The sequence below is a fragment of the Psittacula echo genome (genome assembly GCF_963264785.1).
Source record: "Psittacula echo genome assembly, chromosome: 4".
In the NCBI taxonomy this organism is placed as follows: domain Eukaryota; kingdom Metazoa; phylum Chordata; class Aves; order Psittaciformes; family Psittacidae; genus Psittacula; species Psittacula echo.
Window position 1 is genome coordinate 119,943,669 of NC_137738.1, and position 23,567 is coordinate 119,967,235.

Below are 23,567 nucleotides of genomic sequence, written 5' to 3' on the forward strand. Positions count from 1 at the left end.
TTAAAGAAATAGCAGCAACACAGAATGTCACAACCTGCCCATTTTATTGGCCGCTGATGCTGAATTGGTCCTTGGATGTATTTGCTTTTACGACACAGTAGCAAACACCTTGCCCTCACCCTTGCTATTCCGGTGCTGCTGTTTCATTTTAAAACCACTTTTTTCCCTGAGTGGATGCAAGCAGTCCTCCCTAATAACAGCATCAGGGTTACTATGGCTACAGCTTTTCATTGTTGGGGTTTAGAGTGTGAAAAAGAGAAAAATTAGTCCCAAACTCACTGTTAGATGTTATTAATAAGTCAGCGATGGGTATATAGATTAGCTCCCTTACATATGTGAGACCACTGTCTGAAATTAATCTGTATTCCTATAGTCTTAGGCCTTTTGTTCCTCTATCAGCATCTAATATGCTTCACAGAGCAATCAGAAACCTATGGTGTATTTGAGATTTCTCTTGACTTCAAACATAATGATGTTGCTGCCATTAGGATGAATGTGTTAAATTCTTTAACACCTTTTTGCCCTTTCTCTGTCTCTCTTTTGGACTACATGGAAGATTGAGGTACAGGGAATGTTGGGTATCTTTGAGTTGGCTGTTTTCTCCTAAGCTGCTAAATTCAGAGTAGTGTGAATTTAAGAGTATGAGGTTACACCAAGGGTATAAGGTTGGGGATTGAGGTTTTTTGCAAGGTGTCTGTTACCATCCTGTTTCTTGCATTCATGGATTTAAGCATGTGTTACATATTCTTATTTTGCTGGATAAGTGTGGCAAGTATTGGTGATTTCAAGTTTGAGAAGACTGTGCCAGCCAGTAAAACATAGATGCTGGGACAGTGAATGCAACTTACAGCAAAGTGGCTGAAAGTTCAACCAGTGTGTTGTTCACAGCTGATTTTGTGCAGCATTGATTAAGGTCTCACAGTACTTATGAAGTATTCACTCCATAATAAATTACACATCTGAACAAGGAAAATAGGGTAATTTGGAAAGAGAGTGTGTTGCTTCTACCATACTCATTAACCAGGGCTATAATTTTATACTTTGGAAGGGTTTTCGAGTATTGTCAATATTTAATAGGGAACCCTTTCAAGTTTTTTAAGAGCTTAAAATGCTTGTGAATTCCTGGCCTTTAACACTCGGATACTAACAAGTTGATTTAAAGAAAAATATTTATAGTGATCACAGAAACAAATTATATTAAAATATTTAATACTCAGGAGATGTTCTAGCATTTAAAGATGTTTCTTGTAATTTTCAATGGAATACCCTTAGGAGAAAAATGGTGTGGTGAGATTGTCTTGAACAACAGCACAATGCACCCACGAGCCCAGAAGATTCCTTTCCATTCTGCATTATGATGTTATGGTATTTGATTCCAGAAGTAATTCTGAATTCATCAGAAAGAGTATCTTACGTATGGAGCCTGTGTAACATCTCGTAAGTGTTGCTCAGTGTTGACTGGCACACTGTATCCTGTCAGGTGATTAGAGGCACATACGACCCCTAAAATACAGGGGTGAAATCTTGGATTTAGACAGCAAATTAGTTTAAGGTCTATACATAGAATCATAGAATGGTTTGGGTTGGAGAGAACCTTAAGCTCCTCCAGTTCCAACCCCTGCCACGGGCAGGGACACCTTCCACTGGAGCAGCTTGCTCCAAGCCCCTGTGTCCAACCTGGCCTTGAACACTGCCAGGGATGGGGAAGCCACAGCTTCTCTGGGCACCCTGTGCCAGCGCCTCAGTACCCTCACAGAGAAGAACTTCTTCCTTGTATCTAACCTGAACTTCCCTTGTTTTTTGAACCCATTGTCACTTGTTCTATCACTACAGTCTGTGATGAAGAGTCCCTCTCCTGCATCCTTGTTAGGCCCCCTACATCTTCAGTTATTAGCTGTAAATAGGATTATTCTTGTACAGCTTTTGAGAATAGCCCTACCTGGCTTTTAACTGCACCTTCAACAAACTTTCAGAAGGAATAATAGTTATTTTGTCAAATACCTTGAAAAGCACAAGGAGAAAAAAAGGCCATGATCTGGTTAGTATTTGATTGTTTTATCCATTGTGGTGGTTCTTTCCCACAGGGCTCATTGGTTATGCTTGGTAAATTTAACGTTGCTTCAGTTTTAGTGGCTTTACTTGGAGAATAGTATTTCTTAGAGGTCTGAGTTAACTTGTCATTTTAGAGGAGTCTCCAGCTTTTTGAGCAAAGCCTGCTCTATTCATACATGTACAAGTGGTAAAGGTTTAAGGCAGACTAAGTGACACAGTGGAATTTTGGAGAAGAAACCTGTTCTTTTTAGAAAATAAATAATCTGGAAGATGTCCACACAAATGGGAAAAGAATTACTTTGGTTCTCAGAGCTGGATTTCTGCATCAGCATGCTCCTTCTGAAAGCTCTGCTTGTCCCAGGTTGATGTAGAAAGATTACTTTTTAGCACAGTCTCAGAGACATTGTTGGTCTTCTGTACTTGCTATAAGTATACAACACATCTATATGTGCAGCTTTGAATATTGGCATAGGATGATCTTAAGGTCTTTTCCAACCCTAACTATTCTATGATTCTATAAAGATTATCCTCCAAAGAAGAGACAGTTGCTCCACAAATATTTTGCAAAGGGGTAGAAGCACCTTCAGCAGTGTTGGAATATCACTGAATCATAGAATCATAAAATGGTTTGGGTTGGAAAGGACCTTAAGATCATCCAGTTCCAAGCCCCTGCCGTTGGCAGGGAAGCCTCACACTAGACCATGTTCCCCAGGGCTCTGTCCAACCTGGCCTTGAACACTACCACTGTTTCAGTGCCTCACCACCCTCACAGTAAAGAACTTCTTCCTTATATCTAACCTAAACTTCTCCTGTTTATGTCTGAACCCATCATCCCTTGTCCTGTCACTACGGTCCCTGATGAAGAGTCCCTCTCCAGCATCCCTGTAGCTGCCTTCAGACACTGGAAGCTGCTCTGAGATCTCCATGCAGCTTCTGTTCTCCAAGCTGAATAGTCCCAGTTTTCTCAGCCTGTCTCCATACAGGAGATGCTCCGGCCCTTGATCATCATTTTCAAAGCCCAAGCATTTGGTGCAGTGTATATTGCACTCCTTTGCACAGCAGCTATGTTGAAATAGCACATTGTAGCTCCACACGTCTGCCTCTTGAGCATGTGCAGGAGCTCTGCCTGCTTGTGTTGTGGAGGTGTTACAGCTTCTGCTTCTTTTGGTACTGCAGGTGTTAGACAATGGATCTAATACTGCTATTGATGATATGGCACAAGAGGCAGGTTCAAAGAATATTTTTCGTACATTTTAATCACCTTTGCTTGTACAATTTCTTGTCAATGGGATGTCAGCAATCATTATTGACATGTGGCAGCTTTACAGAACTTTATTGCCATTATCAACCCACTTCCTCCCCCATCAGTTTAGAATAAGTAATAAAAGATGAAAAACTTAGCTTTGGTCTTGAAGCTCAGATTAGTTCTGCAGAGAAGATTTAGGATATGTCTAATGTGGAAATGATAAGAATTTCCACAGAGGAGTGTATGCGTAGAATTGTACAACATAGTATTTGATACTGGAGCATTTACTCTTTAAAACCTGTCATTTGAATAAACCTTATTTGTGAAAGAAATTGGATTATTTCTCCATTAGGAAAACTTTCAGTTTGTAGCCTTGATAACAGCTTGCAATGTTCTGGAGTTGTTCAGTCAATTGAGAAGAGGATGTAGTGACCACTTCTTGTACCTGTATCGTGTTAAGTTTGAAGCACATACTGCATCATGTGGGTCTTGCTTGCCGGAGAGATAAGAGTATGTTTGGGATATGAGAAATTCTTGTGTACACAGCTCTGTAGATGTAAAAATACCTTAATATATCCATCAAAGCAAGATCCCTCATAGGGAAGAAACTGTTCATGTATATACTTACGTATCTTCATTACTTTAATGTGTAAGTTTCTTGGGGAAATAGCGTAAGCAAACAACTAATGAATTGTCACACATAAGGGAAAATGCAAACCATCAAAGATGCAGTGCTAGGTGATCAGCAGCTGCAAATATGAAACTTTAATGACTTGGAGAAAGGCAACCATCTCATCTGTGATTAATACAGCATTGCATTCAGAATGCTCATCTCTCTGGCACATACAATGTAAGAAAGGAAAAACACAATTATTTTGTTTCCAGTAGGTTTGTCATGTTTGGACATTAATTGAGTTATGCAAGAGCGTGTTTGCTTTATGCTAGAAAAGGGAGGACATCTGCTCACGTAGAAATACTTTGACATGTACTCAGGAGGCATTTTTTCCCCCTTACCTTCCATTCCTTGAGCTTCTAGCAAGGGGAGTGTTTTGAGCTGTGGATTGTAAGAGAAACTATGGCTACAAGGTGTTCTTCCTTTTGAGTATTTTCAGGCCTGGTCTTAAGGGCTGGAATTTTGCAGCTTGTGTAAGAATTAATTGCATGATTTTGGCTTCTTTATTTATGATTTGTTTGAAATGCAGGGGACAATTTTCTTGATTTATTTTCCTTAGAAAGGGACACTTCTATTGACCTGTTGTAGCTGGCCACCCTTTATAAAGCACTAAGAGGTTTACGCACCTGGGGACACAGGAGAGGTGGATAAACAGGCTGTAAGGAAGGATTTAGAACAAAGTCCTAGACCCTTGGCTCTCAGAAGAGTTTTTAATCTATGTTTTCAGAAGTGGCTGCGTGAACATGCTAGGGAGCAAAGATCAGAACCATTGCACCCTCTGCTCCCTCCTGAGTACTTGTGCCCTGAGTTATATGCTCTCCGTAGGCTACAGAGCTGTGTTATCTTTTGTGCACACTCCTCATGGAGACATAAATCTGATATTCCTTCTTGCATGTTGGCCAAGCTTCATCATGAGAGGTGGGAGATACCTTAACCTATGGTCTAGATCCTGCCAAGCTCCTGAGCAGCAGAGATGTGAAGTCTAAATCTCTACAGGATCAAAGCGCATCATTTTCCAAAGGCTTGCTCTGACTTTTTCATTTCGAAAAGAAAATCCTGCGTTTTGCGAGGATCCTGATATGTGTAAGGAGCATGTCTCTAACCCCAGGCTTGCTGGAGGCCAAAGTGAAGGAACACCCAATTCCTGAAACCTGATGTGATCTCCCTGAAAGAAAGTGCGGCTGCTCAGGCAATTCTATAAGCACCAGCAAACACAGAAAGGTAAGCACTTGAGAGAAAGCTGCACTGTTTCAGAACCAGGCACTGGTACATGACTTCTGACTGTTACATTTACTTTAGCAGTGCTGCCTCTGATCACATATTCTCATTTCAAGTAGCTGTTGAACACTTAACCTATCTGCTCTTGACTGGCTGCACAGAAGAGAATTTCACTGCGTTTTAGAATGTTGTTGTAATAAAAGCTGCAGCCATTTCAAATATGATGTATTATTTGCATACCCAGACTGGACTGATACAACTATAAACAAAGAAAACTAGTTACTAAATTCACTGTTGCTCAAGTGTCAATTGTTACGTGAGAAATGTGCACAGCAGGCTGACAGCAGGAGAAGCAAGATCATTTAATCTCTTATATTTACTTACGTAAGGCGGCTTTCCTTTTCACTTTGGTTGCTTTGCTGAAGCTGTTAACTGTGGCCGATGCCAGAGCCTTTGTATTTCCCACATCTTAGTTGCTTTTTCTCCCCCCTTTCTGCTCCTCCACAGATGGAGTTCTTCTGTCAGTGGGATCTGGCGAGGTCATTGCTGCTGTGCACTTAGTGAAGCATGTGCAAACTGAAAGGACCATGTCCCCCTCAAAAACAAGAACTCTCCAGCCTTGTTTCCACACATTATTTGCCTGCATTGCCAGAAATCAGCCATGGATAATTTCTCCAAACTCTTCTCTCTTGAGGGTGACTTGGGCGCTTCTCTTCTTTCTTCTGTTCTTCCGACAGCTCCGGTTGCCACCTTCTGCTTTCAAATCTGTGCTTCTCAGCTGTTTGGCCTTGTCAAGCTTTCTCAATGTCCCCCTGTCAGTCAGGAGCTGTGAGGCAGTGTACAGAAAGCCGTCCAGTTCAGTTTTACTGGAGATGGCAATTTCAAGCTTGGACTCTCAGGGAACAAAGGTCTGCATAACTGATTTTTCTGTGTCTTGGTGCTTGATCCTGACCTTTACTGCAGATATTCGGGGCTCTTTCCACCAGGTGTGACCACTGGAATAAAATACTCAGGAGTAGTTCCTAATGTTGGGGTTACCTTTTCCTCAGAACTGAGGTCTCATCCCAAATTTGAAAGATTTATGACTCTTAACCATAGCAGCTCTGTTTGTCTCTTTCAGTCTACTTTCTTTGTCATAGCACTCCGGGACTCTCACATCTGTGCATCTGCTATTCATTTTACTGTACTTCATGCTACATAACTGCTCAGTTAACTCACTCCAGTGTTACACTGCAGTTGTAATGGGACTTGAAAACAGTGGAGGGATGAAGGGATACCATGAGTATTTTCTCTGGGTATTTAAAAATCTTTAGAAAAACTAGCAGTTAACGTGGTAAATTTAACTACAGCTGACACACAACTTACATGGGTCACAGCTTCATATGTAAGGTGTGGGGACAGATCCTCACATACTACAGGTGTCATATCAGCTCCGCTGAATTGAATATATTCCTTTATGGCAGGGAAAGTCTAAAGAGGAATGCATTCCGGTCTCTGTAGCTGCATGGAAAATGATTCCTTTGTCCTTAGATTTCGCACCTTATAAATATAATCAAATAGTATAAATTTGCATGGTTTTATATTTTTAAAAAAGGAGTTGAAAGGTTTAAGTTACTTTGCTTAAAGTCTCTCAGCTCGTAATAGAAAATTCTTGTGCACACAATTTTTAGAAGGCATTTTGCAAAGGAAATCCCAAACATTTTTAATGTGATAGGATAATAGTAGATTGTACTCTCTTTTAGCTGTTCTACAATAGGAAGTACGTGTAGCTAATGGGCATTACTTACTAAAGAATATTATTACAAACTAAAAAGCTAAGGAAAAGGCAGAAGGAAGCCACTGAACAATTCCATTGTGTCTTAGAAATAATTCTTGAGATTTAAAAATGTTGAAATAATTTCAGAAATCCAAGGGAGCAGAAATAATTTAGAGTATTCTTTGTGATGATAGAACAACCATCCCAATTCCTGTAATTTAACCCTAGGATGTATTAATATTAAAGTGCTGAAATGGATGAATTTGTTAACTAAAGTGAAATAACGTGAAATGCGCCTCAAATATCACTTTATCATTTAGATTTGAAAGACACCAGGGAATTTGGCAGCTGGAACCAAAATCAAGCAGAGGACAAAGTAAGGGTAACAACTGATAAAAGGGACATGAATAATTCATGTTAACTCAAAAGTCAGCTCAACACAGCACCTGACAGGGAGGAAAACCCCCCTTAGCAGAACTCTCCTCGGTGCTATGCTGTGTACAAGAAGCCTCAGTAATCAGCTCCCTGCAGTGCCGTTGCTACACCCCAGGGAGGCTGTGGCCACTTAAACAATTTGCCTTCTATCACATCAGTTGAATTAGGTGCTTTTCATAATGGGATATGACAAATGTGCTTTGTATCTTGCTTCCAGAATGGAAGAGTGTCAAATATTTGACACTTCCACATATATTTTGTGAAGCTTCAAACCTCACCCGTAATCTGCAAGGTACAGTGAGGGAGAACACAAACTCCTTACGGTTATTCTCTCTGCATCTACATCCTATGCCTCATTTTGGTTTTCATTCTTCCTAATGAAAAAAGGGTATTATCTGCAGTAGAGGCACAGTTCTTTTGATGGCAGTAAGAACAGAAATCAGACTCATATAGGTAAGGTATGATGGAGTGGTATTAGACTCCCCTATAAGCAGATGAGAAATACGATTTGGATTAGTGGATGATGTCAAGGGTAATGAATGATTGCATCTTCTGAGTTCTGAAATTCCAGATTTCCAACAGTAAACTTCATACAGTGCCCAAAGATAAGCAAATTGTTAAGATGAGAAGCAGAGCTGTGTACAGAAGAGAGATGTTGCAGTTTAGCCCGAAGGGATAAGAGCTGAATAACTGAATGGACAACAGCAGCTCTGTTTCCCTTGCCTTATTTAAAGAACCTTCTTACTCAGCTCACAGGGTTGGAGTTGTACCATCCAGATACAGCTTTGCATTTGGAAATAGAAAACTGAGACCTGAAACTCTGAGGCTTTCAAACTTTCCACAAAGGAGTGGAGATAAGGCTTTGCTATAAGCTATTGCCCTCTCATTTCTTTTTACAATACAGAGGTGAGGGAGAGGGAAAATTGTATCTTTTTTATTTATGTTTGGCTTTTCCTTTTTTTCTTGGGTTGCAATCACAAATCACACTGTTAGCTGCATATGTTTGTAAAGTTCAGTTTGCAAAGGCATGAATGCCTTCAATAAGGAGTGATACTTGGGCGATAGTTTTGCTAATCGCCATATATAAATACTGTTTCCTACACTGTAAAATGTGGCAGAGCCAGGTGACACTGTAAAACGCTATCAGGGTGGCTTCACTTTGAACTCTTGCAGCCTAGAAATTCAAAACATGGTGGAAGCTGCCTAGTGGATAAGAGTAGTAAGTCTAAAGGGGTGTGTTAGACATCTCACACAGCCTCGCTGGTTATAACGACTTTGGTTAAAAATCCTGTACTGCTGAATTATGAAGTAATAATTTCTCCCAAGGAGATGTCATGCTAAATGGAGAAGCCACGGAGAAGAGAAGGCTCCAGGGAGACGGTCCTCCAGTAGCTAAAGGGGGCTGGCAAGAAACTTGGAGAGGGGCTTTTGACAAGTGCCTGTAGGGACAGGACAAGGGGAATGGCTTGAACCTGCCAGAACAGGGGAGACTGAGATGAGCTCTTAGGCAGAAGCTCTTCCCTGTGAGGGTGCTGAGGCGCTGGCACAGGGTGCCCAGAGAAACTGTGGCCGCCCCACCACTGGCAGTGTTCAAGGGCAGGTTGGATGGGACTTGAAGCAAGCTGCTCTAGTGGAAGGTGTCCCTGCCTGTGGCAGGGGTTGGAGCTGGATGAGCTTTAAGTCCCTTCCAGCCCAAGCCATTCTTTGATTCTGTGTTTCTGTAAATATAGTCTTTCTGCCAGTTTAGACTCTCAGTGGTATTTTATGGAAAAGAAATGGAAAAGATGCATCAAGGTAGTGATTTTTATCTAATCTTAATGAATTTTAATCTTTGGCGTGTTATCAGCATTGTTCTCAGTCTGAAGTTGAAAACACAGCACAGCACCAGCTACTAGGAAGGAGAAAAATAACTGTTACAGCTGAGCCCAGAACACTTCACTAATTGAAGCTTTGAGAAAAGCACCAAACACCACTCCCCTCCTAGTGCTTATCTTTTAGGATATCTTACCTGGGAAAATAGTGAATGTGCTCCTGGTTTGTTCTAGAGAGGACTTCCTCAGCAACAGACCAAGTTTATTGGCATTTGATGGAAACGATAGTCCCCTACATCTTCTCGTGGTGCATTTATCCAAGTCTGAATATCCATGCTACATGATCTGAGAGAAGCTGGACTGGGGTGTTTCATCATTCTCTGATCTTTGTGTGATACAGTCAGTTCTTTGCCTGAGTGAACAAGAGCCCAGCAAAAGCCAATACTAATTGCTTTCTCAGACTTTCAGTACCTTTATTATAATATTTCAGCCATTAAAAAGTAAAACAAGAGAGAGAGATTTATTTTACACAAAGCAATTATTAGATGTAACTGAAACAGCTTGTGAGATGCAGATTATCAGCATTGCCATTTAAGCAGAAAATACCCTTTTAAGGTACTAGTTAGTTTGCTTGTGTTGGTTTTAATTTGGCAGGCAAACTGACTGTATTCACACTAATGCTTGGGCCTTCTGCACCAGCTGCTGCTCTTCCCCAATTCATTATTCAGAAGATCATTAGTGCTGTTTGTGGGAACTGACCTTGGAATGGTTCACCCATCTCATACCAATCTTGTTGTGGGTCTGTCTTTCAGATGGCATCTTAATTATCCTTTGGCCTCAAATACCCAGGCGAGGCTTTAACAGGAGCTCAGGGTGGTGTTGCTGCCCAGTTAACAGATGGTTGTAGAACTGTGTGGATAAAGATACTTGTCACCCTCAGGAAAGAGCAGGAGGCAGGACGTGGTCTGACACATGGATTAGCGCTGTGCTGGCAGGTGCTGTGTGATGGCAAAGGGTGATATGCCAAGTCCAGGATTCCTCCTTGTTGTGATCCTTCCTATTCCTCTTCTCCTGCTTCTTCAGTCACTGAAAGCCAAAGGACTCTTGGAAGAAAGCCAGAATGTCTTTCCTTAGTAAGACTAAGACAGAAAAGGTTGAGTTTTCACTGAGGAGCATTTAAAAAAGAGTATTTTGAAAATGTAGCTGCTTAGTGACTCATAAACTGACTTTGATTCCTTTAAAAGTATTGGTTCATCTGTGCATACTTGAAAAAGCAATCCTCTGCTGCATTGTGACTCTTGGTGGTGTTTAAACATGTATGGAATCATAGAATCAACCAGATTGGGAAGTACATGTAAGATCATCAGCTCTGACTGTTACCCCAGCACTGCCAAGGCCACCACTAACCCATGGCACTGAGGCCCCTTCTCGACGGGGTGTGAACACTTGCAGGGACGGTGACTGCAGCCCTGCCCTGGGCAGCCTGTTCCAATGCCTGAGCAGCCTTTGGGGAAGGAATTGTTCCTTGTCTCCATCTAAACCTGCCCTGGTGCAGCTTGAGGCCGGTTCCTCCTGTCCCATCCCTTGTTCCTTGGGAGCAGAGCCCAGCCCCTCCTGGCTCCATTCTCCTGTCAGGCAGTTGTAGGGAGCGATCAGGTCCCCCCTGAGCCTTCTCTTCTCCAGAGTGAACCCCCCAGGTCCCTCAGCCGTTCCCCATCACACTTGAGCTCCAAGCCCTGCACCAGCTCCATTGCCCTTCTCTGGCCCCATTCCAGCCCCTCAATGTCTCTCTTGTAGTGAGGGCCCCAGAACTGAGCACAGGATTCGAGGTGCGGCTTTTTGTTCTTTTCCCTGAAGAGCAGCAGTGTCACATAGGATTTTTGTTGTAACAGTTGCCTTCCTTTTCTCACCTATTTAGCAAACGTATTGCTTTACCTTTTACAGTAGCAGTTGGAGATGTTAGTAGACTGAGATTAGCCAGGCTCTCAGTTCTGCTGAGTCAGAGAGAACCGTGCTTTGGGTGCACAGGCACCAGTTCTTGTTCCTCCAAGTCTGACTGACCTGAACCTTTCATAGGCCATAAAATATTCTGCTGAACCTTCATCTTTTTATTTCTCTGGATCTTCATGATCTCATGCAGATTTGTAGTCAACATAACACAGATTGGCAGATGTTTGTAACAAAGTTTATGGCAGTGATTCTTTTTTCTGTTTACTTCTTTCTGTAGGTGTTAGGAAATGGGTATGAAGGAAGCAGCATATACCTTTTACCTTTTCCCAAGCATACACATACTTGGTTATCCAGTTTCTTCTTAGCAGGCTGCTGTTTCTCAAGGCATTATAAATACAGTCTAAATATAAGTTTTGACTCTCTCCCTCTATATATATACACAGACATCATCATATGTCTGCATACAGTTTTATGCATATGATTTTACTTGCAGTTATCTAATGCCTGTGGATTTTCTCCTTTTTCTTAGCTAAACCCTCCTGTTGATGTTTGGGCTGTATCTGTGATGCTGTGGTCCAGGTGAGGCTGCGGGCACACAGAGTAAAATGGGGAGGCAAAGGGCTACAGATTCACCTCAGAAGCCTCAGACCTTCTTTTTCTGTCTCCATCAGCTGCTTTATCAGGTGTCTTGCAGAAACGCAGAGGCCCAGTGTGAAAAAGTCATGCCTCATAAGAATAAAGGAATTGGAAGCAGAAACTCCCCCAGTACTTCTCTTGGGTGCAATAGGGTCTGTGTTTGTAAAAGAAGAATCTTGCCATGGAAATCTTCCAAGGATAGTTCTCTGTGCTTGCATATTTTTCCCATTTTACATAGAATTGCATAGATGACATTTTGTATGCTACATTAAATCATTTCATGTTTGCAAGGCAATTCTGGCAACACGTTCCGTGTTGCATGAGATGTGAAAAAGTGGGATCAAGGGAGGCAAAGCACAAATGGAGAGGCAGCCTTAGGTCTTGGTGAGTTCCTTCAGCAAGAAGAGGTGTCCCACGCTGCTGTTAACAATCAGTGAGACAAGAAAATAGACATGGGAATCAAAGATCAAAAAGCTGAACCAAAGCGCAAAATCAAAAGGCTGCAAGTACAGCTGAGCTGTGCAGAGCATCATCCTGCTTCTGATTCCATCTAACCAGGAGACAAAAGGAGGATTTCCAAATACTTATTCCATTTAATATTAAATATTTAATTTTATTCTACCAGTGAGTATCAAACTGATGAGTTTAGCAGCAGTGGATTTCTCAATGCAAAGGCAACTAGGGGCCAAAGCATCTTTCAAACAGCATTGCAAGGTTTCCTATTAACTATCAATTACAACTATCTCTTACTAATAGGAAGTGAGCTGTAGGGTAAATGGTCTTGATGAGCAGGGTTCACAGTTGATTCTGCTCTTGTGAAAGGGTTTTTTTTAAGTAAATAATTGTATTTAATTTATTTTTTACTGTCAGTGAACGTTAATACTTCACACTGCTCTTGCATGTGCCAGAAGGCAGGCAGAGGTCTGCATTTGAGTTTGGGCTTCGCATTCAAGAGACACCTGGGGAAGTCTGACTGCTTTCTTGGTGCCAACCTCACTGCAGCCAGGGTCAAGGCCATGCTTGAATGATAGATGAAGCAGCAAGGCAGAAGCATGTGTTGTATATTAATATGGGCTGTGGTAACCTATACTCAAGCCTTGCTGGAGAAGAGAGTAACTGTTAAGTGGTAGTTTCTGCAGGCAAGGTTGTTTAACTCTGCAGGGCCATTGTAGTGTAGTCAAGTAACTGGTTTTATACTCTCTTATTTCCAAGGGATAATGAATAAAGGGGAAGCAAAACTTACGTCTTCTGTTCTTTACAGATATATATATAACTTAGTGCTGAATACTAGAGGACACTTCTTAGATGTATTTTTTGCTACCACTACAAAAGTTTATTAAGCAGTAAGCAGCAAACAGGCCTTGAAGGTCAGTTTTGCTGGGAATGTCTGTATCGGCCTAGTTTTCTGGGTGTGCTTGGCTACCTGGAATAAGTCAGCTGTTGAAGGTGGTAGCTACCTCTGGAATGCACAATGTGACCATTTAGCATTCAGTCCACTACTTCTTGTTAGTGCCATAGGGATTGTACCTGGAATCCAGCATATTAGGGCCCATTTGCATGTAAAGTGAAACCAGTGAATTTTTATCAGTGCCTCATTAATTCAAATGTTCTGTAAAACTCACTTTATTGATTGAGTTTAAGGCATTTTGCTTAGGGATTTTGCTGAGGCGGGCAGGTGAGGCTTTCACTTAGCAATAGAGGGATGGTTATCAGCAAAGAATGGAAAAGTTAGGGAAGTGAAGAAATTAAGCTACACTGGAAATGAGAAAAGATGTTTTAATCTGTGAAAGGAATATATAAAGATGTCTCTGATACCAAAATCATAGATTTCTCTCCTCTGTTTTGACTGATCATAACAGTCATTAAATGACTTGCTTTGCACTTCTGCCATGGAAAACATAATTTCTCTGTGTGTGTTTTTTATAGGGTTACGTGCAGATGACTTGCTGAGTTGTATAAAGGCAAAGCAGAACATATTTTCATGTTAAACTGGAGGGCTTTAGTAAAACTCAGGTGTCCCAAAGAGGAGGTGGGAGATCCAGAAGCCCCAGGCAAGATACCTGTATGGTACTTTACATACAGGGTGTTTGCTGGTTCTGCTTGTGTTGATAGAGAGGATTTGAGTCTACTCTGGTTTTCAAAGGTAGTGTTGTGAGGTTTCACATTTGATAGATTTACCATTTCCATATCAATTAAATTTAGTTTGCAGATTAAAAAATAAAAATAAAGTTATGTAAGTGATGGTCTGGACAGCAGGAAATTACAAAACAATTCTGAACCCTCTTTGTCCCCATGTAACCAGGCAGTGTGGAGGTCTGCCCAGTACCAAACTGCTCAGAAATACAGGTTTTGTCTGATAGTTTGCCTCCCATTTGTTCTACCTTTCACAACCATATTAGAACCTGCAGCCCTGTTCCTTTTAGAGCTGGGGTTGCACCAGAGGTCCTGTGAGCTTCTAAGCGAATAGTTTTCGTATCCAGGGAGAGCCAGGACAGCATTTTTATGGCAAGGAAGTTTGACCTGTGTTAGTGAAAGATGAATGGAATGTCTACTGGCCTTCCGTGTGCCCATTTTGGGACTCTGGAGTTAGAGAAGAGGTCAAAACTGATGTGTTTCTCCCTCACAGCACACATAAAAGGGCAGTCCAGACACATGAGTGTCATCAAATGGGTGTCATCAAAGCAAGACATGGGATTCCATCAGCATCTCAATGACTTTTCATGACTGGTTTACGTAGATATGGAAAAATTGTATGTCATCCCAAACCCCTTTCCTTATAAGACTTACAGTTAAGTCTGCTTTTTCTGTGTTGTATTGAAATCGTCTGTGTTCTCTTGGCTGGAAGTTAGGCTTAGACAGTAATGACACTAAGTTTCTGCAATTGCAAGCACAGTTCAGTGGGAAGATAAATAATGAACCAGAGGTAATTGGTGTAATGAAGTCTCATCAAATAATTTGGGTAGATGTGCAATCCAATTTTCTATGTACCACAGCACGCCTGTCATGTACCGCGATGTATTTATAATGTGTAATGATGTTATTAAGTTGTTGTGCACACTGTTCAAATGAATAGGTGCTCACATCCTCAGTGCATCTACATTTAAAAGTTTAATGTAGTCACTGCTTTTAGTTAAAATGCCTGAATATAAGTGATTAAAACTTTTATATTAGGAAGCACTGCTGCAAGTGACAACACTTAGTTCATACCCTGCGTTCACAGTGATCCATCATCATAGAATCATAGAATGTTTTGGGTTGGAAAGGACCTTAAGATCATCCAGTTCCAACCCCCCTGCCATGGACAGGGATTCCTCACCCTAAACCATGTCACCCAAGGCTCTGTCCAAACTGGCCTTGAACACTGCCGGGGATGGAGCATTCACCACTTACTTGGGCAGCCTGTTCCAGTGCCTCACCACCCTCACAGTAAAGAATTTCTTCCTTATATCTAACCTGAACTTCCCCTGTTTAAGTTTGAAGCTGCCACCCCTTCTCCTATCACTACAGTCCCTGATGAAGAATCCCTTTCCAGTATCCTTATAGACCCCCTTCAGATACTGGAAGGCTGCTCTGACGTGTCCATGCAGCTTCTCTTCTCCGCGCTGAACAGCCCCAACTTTCTTAGCCTGTCTTTATACGGGAAGTGCTGCAGCCCCTCATCATTTTCGTGGCTTCCTCTGGACTTGCTCCAACAGCTCCATGTCCTTATGTTGAGGATACCAGAACTGCACCCAGTATATGGTCATCTTGACCCCTATGAATCAGGAATAAATTACCACCATTCTGGTGTGTTGGAGGTTTAAGTTAGCCAAGTATTTGAGTTGATGTACTCAGGGCCATGGTTCTTTGTGTGGCACATAATGCCAGTTTTCTATCTGCCCACTTGGGCAGCAAGGGAGGATGAGGGTGAAACAATTGTCTGACTGATACCATATTACCTGGAAATAACAATAACAGAGAAATGGGATGTAACTCAAAATATTTAATAGCTTTCAGACAAAAAATGTTAGAAATCCAGCTGAAATCATATCCATTTAACTATTTGTATAAAGCATGCACTTTTCTATCAGTAGAGACCTTTAAACTATGCAGTTGTTTTTTTCCTCATTGATTTTTCTTTCAGTATAATACACGTTTATTTCATGAACCTAATTTTCTATGAAGTTAGTAGCAAATACTTCTCAACGAAAACATATGAAGAAACCATTAGTCTGAAGACCTAAAGAGCTATTAGTTAAACTACATAGAACTGCACTAATAAATAGATACCAGATTAATCTTTAGTGTAAACCACAAGAACATACATAACATAGGCTCGGTTTCAGTATGAATGGGTCTTGCATTGCTTTGTAAAGAAGCAGTTGATGGCCTGACGTTGATGAGCTCACCACACACAGAACATGGACTGGCACTGGGAAGATGGAGAGTAGTAAGATCAGAATGTTTGCTAGTAATTCGATTAAGGATGAAAAATGACCCACATGTGAAATCGTGCTCACGCTGAAATTAATGGTAAAACTCACTTTGCATTCAGGGGAGCAGAGTTTAATAGGATTGTGGTGTTGGTAAACATGGTGTTCCATAAAGCACTATTATGAAGATTATGTGAAAACCTTTTTCAATGGAATCAAACACATAAAAGCTAGATTTGTGTGTATGCAGAGAGAAAGGATTGCTTTGTAATACCCATCCTATTTAAATCTACTTGGATAGAGCTATGCAGTTTTTAGCCTAGTTCTTTGCAGTGTAAAATGCTGATGCTTTTGCATCTTACCTAAACCTCTTTTTCCTGCAAATCCAGACTAAAAATTATCAGCAGCCAAGCTGTTCCTGTGGCATTCCCATTCTTTGTGCTTCTGTGCAGGTCATGCACACTGTGCACACAGGTGGGGAGTGCATCATTATCTGCTCTATCTCTGAGATGGAAAGGGCAAAGTCCTGAGCACAGCAGCTCTCCTTGGCCCTCCTGAAACCTAAGAGCACATAAGAGCAAGCGGAAGGGAACAGGGAATGAAGTCCATATTGTTTGGTTTTATTCTGGGAGGCTTAGCTTTTCCAAAGTGTATGCCACGCATGGTGAAATTACTCTTTTCTCTCTCTAACTCTGTAAAACCAGTAGTTACACACAGGCAATCAAAGATACTTATTTGAGCACAACAAGCAGACAGTTATTTCTTGGAAAAAGATATTTGCAGACAGATTTAGTTGTTACTTCAAGAAACACTTCAAGGAGCAAGCCAGCTGAGCCTGGATTGACAGTGGTCTGTTTTCCCTCATCCTGATGAGTCTGGGTCAGTGGGTAGTCTGACCATCAGGTCAAACATGTATTAAGGGCAAAAACTGACAAAGAATATGCTAGAAAAAGTGATTTGCCAGCTGTGCACAGTCATTGTAAGCACCCCGGGTTGGTTGTTATTAGGGTGTAATGGAATAGCTGTGGACAGCAGGGCTGGGAAAGCTGAGGGGCAGATCCACTGTGGTGGTAGAACACTGAAATTACATTGAACAGGAGGAGCTGCCTCTCACTTATTGTAGTGTTTTGTTTCATTTTATTGTATTTTTGGCTAGACAGTTAATTTGTTGCTGTCTAACAACTTCCGAGTCTGAACCAGCTCTTTTACCTGCCTTCCTTCCATTAATAACTTCTGAAATCCCCATGGAGATTATATCCACAGCCTTAATGGCCCATCTTCTTAATGGCACAGGCTATGAACCAATGTCTTAAAATCATTTTATAGTAATACAATTTCTTTCCATTCACTACCATTTGCCATTTCTTTTTGAGTGATTTTGGTACCCCAGAAAGCCATGATAAATGAGTAACTTTAATGTACTTCAGCATGTGTTTCTTGCACCGTTGTAACCTTTTTTCTGAGGCACAGCTAAGGGATTCTGACTTCATGTTGAATAAAGTATCCAACGTATGTCTATATTTAAACGTATGGCTTCATTCTGATATCCCTTGTGAATCCTAATGCTTGTGAAGCATAAAGCAGTTTTCTGCAGAAATGGTTCACTAAATCTAAGTTTACCTTTTCCTTGCCAGCTTCATGGAGAAGAGCCTGGCCTGACATCAGTTTGCTTTGAAACTGAACATAGATGTTGGGAGGTTTTAAAGTACGTGCGTAACTCCACGCAGCTTCACTTTCTCTTAACTGCAGTCTTGTGTTTCTATCAGAGGCTTTACTACACACCAGTATCAGTAGTACCCTGCATAAACGACCATTCCTTTGATGGCATGCACAGAAGCAGGCAAACATGGATGGGATTACAGGTTTCTTTGAAGACAGAATGCACCAATACTTAGACAAACAGTGTGATATCAGAGAAAGCAACACAATGTTTCATTTTCATTCATCTCAAATCACGTTGCTACATCTTGGAGTATTCTTGAAGTATTCCAGAAATCTCTTTCAGTATGCAGTAAACCATAGATAGATTTACACATGCCACCAGCCTTAACTTTTTCTTGACAGTTTGCAGATACCAGTTTTTCTTTCATCTTTTTCTGTTCTTCAATGTTCCTAAATCCCTTTCACTGATGAAGTGTGACACTTTGGATAGCTATTGTTTAGGAGAAAGTCTGTAGCGGTATAAGTGATATTATTTGATGTTATAAAGAGTAACACTAACCCTAGTAAGAAGAGTAACTGAAACAAGGGCTCCTCATTGTTAGCTGTGTGGGACATTTACCATTCCAAGGGAAGAGAGTAGCTGGAATCTATTAGCAACTGGGAGCACATGAGGTGTAAACAGGTAACAGGCCACTTGGATAACCGTTACCCAAATGTTTTCAAATAGCCTGTGCAGAGTAAGGCATAGAGGCAGGAGGAATAGAAGGAAAATCAAGCTGTTGAGAGAAATTAAATAAAAAGGCCATATCTGAGATAGGAGACAGAGTGTGAGGAGCACTGAGTGTTTTGATGGAGAAAACCAGCCAGTAAATATCTGCATATTACTCAAAAATACAACTTCGGCTGAAAGGAGCTGGTCTGAATTGGTTTCACAGGTAATTCTTAGGCTGCACAATTGGCAAATACAGTGATGCACTCAGCAACTGCAAAGTAAATGTCTGCTCTGCACAGAGCAAAAGTATTGCATCTAATTCATTGTTAAATACTCAGCAGTGAAATACTTATGCTTCTGATGGCCTGGAGTGTACGGACCTAGTGAGGGAGTAGCAGTGCTTTAAATTCATAGAGGAAGATGGCAGGTCGTTTTCCTCCAGCTCCTTCAGACTCAAAAGCGTTGCTTGGCCTGGACTTGAAAAGTGCTTAATGCCACAGGTTTAACTTCCGGATCCAGCCATCTTAACAGGATGTCAATTTGAGGCACCTGGATGCTTCCTCTAACAACAATCTTTGCTTGCTTAAGTGCTCTTATGTATGACCAAAAGCCTGTTAATCATCCAGGTGAGTTCTTTTTCAATTAAAGGACTCTACAGAAGGAAATGGATGAGGCTTTAGGTACCAGATGATGTGAGTCATGCAATTCAAGTTGCATATTTATTACTTGATATATTTTTCCTGTTGCGTTAAAAGGCAAGACAATTTGGCAGAAAATAAACCCCCTTGTGTTCCAGCTGTTCTTCAGCAACTAGAGGGGCTGGGGGCAGCTGGGGTTAGATTCTGAGTGATGCCCAATTTACCACTGTCAGTCCGATCATGTTCAATATACTGAACAGTCACGATTCCAGATACACTAATAGTGCACTGCACCTTCAGCCCAGTAGTGCTCATGAACTGACATGGCCATACTGAAGGATTAGGTCACGTTCAGTGAGAAGGCTATTACAATCAGCTACTTAAACAGTGCAGTTTATTGAGGCAACAGCTACAGGTTCTTACGGATTGCCAGTGATAAATACACTGTCTGCAAAAAGCACATGCAAATAATAGGGTTGTGAGTTGTACAAACATGTGACAAAGTTATGAATCACACAGCCTGGCTTCAGAATATAAAAGTAGAAAGTGAGTCTGTATAGAGATTCCTGATTTTCCTGGGGAAGCACTTGATACGGAGCAAGTCTTACCCAAAGGCATCCCGGGGGTGTTTGTGGGGGGAAGAAAGGTCCAGCCCGTCGACCGGTCTCGGGAGTCAAGGGTAATATGCCGATGGAATCTTCCTTGACTTGTCCATGATGATGTCTTCGTTGATATTGCCCCTTCCTTGGGTCATTTTTATACTATTTTTCACCTTCAAAGTGGAGCTTGAGTGACTCTAGTCATACATACCTTTATTATTATTGGTGTGAAGTTCTCTCACTTTGCTTTTAAAGATATACCAAAAAGAATTCAAAGAACATGCTCAGAGAGGGGTGGTCTCACTTTGGAAGTGGGTAGCATTGGAGATGGAGGTGTGTTTCTGTATTAAAATGGATTATAATGAAGCAAAGTTGACACAAAGGACAGCATTTTGTCAAAAGATGCCAGACTGTTGGCTCAGAGTGGCAAGTACGCAGCTTACCAGTCCTTATCAGTTTTCAGTACCACCTAGTTCCCATCTCTGCTTATGTTATGACAGAGCTTGGCTACAGCATCTCCACTCCACCCCATCCTCCATTAAGCAGTGTTGCCACGGGAACCGCTGTGGCGTGCATTCCTTGCATACCAGGTGCAGTTGTGCCTTACCCTGAAAGTCGGTTTAATCTTAATACCTTTCTGTTCTGTGTGAACAATGCTGCATTTTCAAATACAAGTTTAATTTCTAAATCATATTCAGTAATTATTCCACAGGTCTCCACACAGATTCTCTTCTCCAGGCTGAACAGCCACGGCTTTCTTAGCCTGTCTTCATACAGGAGGTGCTCCACCTCGTTGTATTTGTGTTTAGTTTTGCATCTCTGTGGGCAATATTCTCTCTGGAAACTTGGAAGAGGAAACCTAAAACATGAGCCTGATGATGGCTGATTTCAGCTGCAATGCAGAAATAGAGCTGCTCACTGGTGACCATGCACATGACCTTCACATGCATATTGGCTTTCATTAGCCATCTGAAAACTCCTCAGCTCTGTCACTGCTAGGTAAGAAATACAATGCAAGAAGCTTTAGAATGGGAAAGAACAATCACATTCTTTAGAGGGGAGAATATTCCATCACTTTCTCAGTAGTTAGTGATGTGAGAAAAATACCTCACTCCCAGAGATGACTGTTATTTGTATGCCAGTCCAACACCCTTATGTCACATGAAGCAAACAGTGATGATGCAGGATAAATTATAGGTGCTCCTCTCAGCCCCGTGTTCAGAATTGCATAGGCAGTTTAGGAGAGAGAAAATCTTTCCCAGGTGTGAAATCTGATAATGCATAAGACTATAGCCCCATCACGGACCTCTGCAGTGCTGGGCAGCCTGCACCAAGCTTGGGCAGGTACGGACCAACAAACAAACCTAGAGAGGTGTTCTGGGCTCCAGTACTCGGGCTGTGCTCTCTGGTTTCAGTGGGAGGGAGGTGCTTGATGCTTGGGAGAACTTTTTCTATTTGCAGCTTTATGTGATTACCCTTTAGAAGTCTGGCTCTGACACTTGCTGAGTCAGTTTATCTGGCAGAATACCTTGGATGGTTGTTCTGTGTGTGAGCCATGGCTGCAGTTGGGGTGGGGTGCGGCACCTGGACTGCAAGTGGAAAATGCAAAAGGAAAAGAACCCTCATATTTCAGCCTGGGACAGCTCATCCTTACGTTTGTTAGAGCTGTTACCCACACTCTCTCTTGCACAGGAGGAAATGAGTGAGTGACTCCTGTCACTGGAGTGTGCCTCACTGAAAGGCCTCTAAGGGCATTTCTGTAGCTACACAAACGTCCTCATAGCAGTGGCTGTGTTGTCATAGTGCTTAGCGAACATGTGTTCTTTTGCCCTGCACTTAGTGGCTAAATGCCGTCTTCTTTCCTCACTCACGTATGGTAATTAGAATATAGCTGTCCCTTGGCAACAGGGCACTGGCTACAGACCTTGGGGGGGACACAGTTTGTTAACTTGCTACGGCAGAGGCTAAAAGAGCTTCTTGCATGCTTATACATTTCCAATCTTTCTGTTCTCCCCCTCTTTTTTTCTCTTTATAAATGAGATAGTATATCCACTGGTGTCATCACTACCAATCTGAATCTGTCAAACCCTGCCATCAGTCAACACACTTGTTCCTTTTCTTATTTATTAAGTGAAACACTAAAAACACAGAGAATAAGATCAAACAGCTCTTCTTAGGGGACAGCCAGAGTCTGTAATGAGTGAAAAGAGAGTATTGTTCATCTGTCACTGAAGCTAATAGGACATTGATTCAAGGACTACGGTGGGAGTGGGACAAGACCAGATAAGTGAGGACAAAGGCACTGAGGTGAGGTTGATGTAGGAAGTGTTGACTTCGCATGGATTAAGAAGGGCTGTTTTCATATTCTATGCTCCCTACAGTTCTGATGTGTACTTAAGCCTTAACTGAGGTGTGTGACCAGTCAGTCACACTCCTGGATCGCAGTGGGTAGCTTTCTGTGAAGAAAGTCAACATATTTTGTAGGATCCAGAGCCTTATTTAGGATTCTGTTTGAAAAGCAAGCAAGCAAAGTGTTATTAAGTCATCTGGTGGGATATTTCTAGCAAAATTTATTTGGGTACAGATAGAGTAAATATTTTGTTCACAATACCATCCAGGCTCAGATGTGCCAACACAGCCATCTTGGTGAGTTATGCTTGCAGGGGTGTGGGCATAAATAATAACAGTTCAGCAAAGGTTTCAAAGCTCCTTACAAAGGCAGGAAAATATTATCTTCATTTAGAAATTGAAAGAACTTTGGATGAGGTGCCTGGGGTCACAAAATAACTGTATTATACTTAAAGCCTGAGTTTACAGTTAACCAAAATTGAGATGTAATTGTCTCTGTTCAATTGTAACTTGATTTACAAGTGGCTGACTTGTCGACAGGGTTTAAACCATGACACAGCTCCAGATTAATATTCAGGTTTAATGGGTAAGAAGGTCAGATCTTTCTAATGGAAACATTTTTAGTCAGAATCCCCATTTTTATCTGAGAATCATTTTTAATCACTTACAATCTGTAGCTACACTGATGGTGACTAATTGTGCCACTGTGTTGTTAAGGTAAAGTAATTTCTTTACAGAATTTTGATGTTTATAGTTTAGAGCTTTATTATAGAGTCATAGAATCCTAGAATGGTTAGGGTTGGAAAGGACCTTAAAGCTCATCCAGCTCCAACCCCTGTCATGGGCAGGGACACCTTACACTAGAGCAGGTTATTCCAAGCCCCATCCAATCTGGCCTTGAACGCTGCCAGGGATGGAGCAGCCACAGCTTCTCTGGGCACCCTGTGCCAGCACCTCAACCCTCACAGTAAAGAACTTCCCTATATCTAACCTGAACTTCCCGTTTCAAGTAACTAAAGCACTGCTAATGTTTGGGCAAAAGCAACAATGTGGTAGTTGTCTCAAGATCAGAAGCTTCTGGGGTTTCAGGATTGGTGTTTTTAGGCTACAGTACCTTAGGCCAGAGTAACACAGTCCTTTATAGTGCCTTGTAGTACTTTATAATGCTGCTTCAAGTATAATTTTTTAACTGTCACCTTTTGTTCTCTCTGCATCTCTTACGTCCTTGGAGCACCATGTTCTCATTTAGAACAATAGCAAACACAACACTGACTCCAAACCAAATGTGGGGCTGGAAGGGAAATAATTTCATCTGATTACATTAATATTTTATTGGAAGCAGGATGACAAATTGGAGACTGATTGCAAACAGCAGACAATCACTGACTATAGAGAATCCTGGCACTCTGCTGGCACTT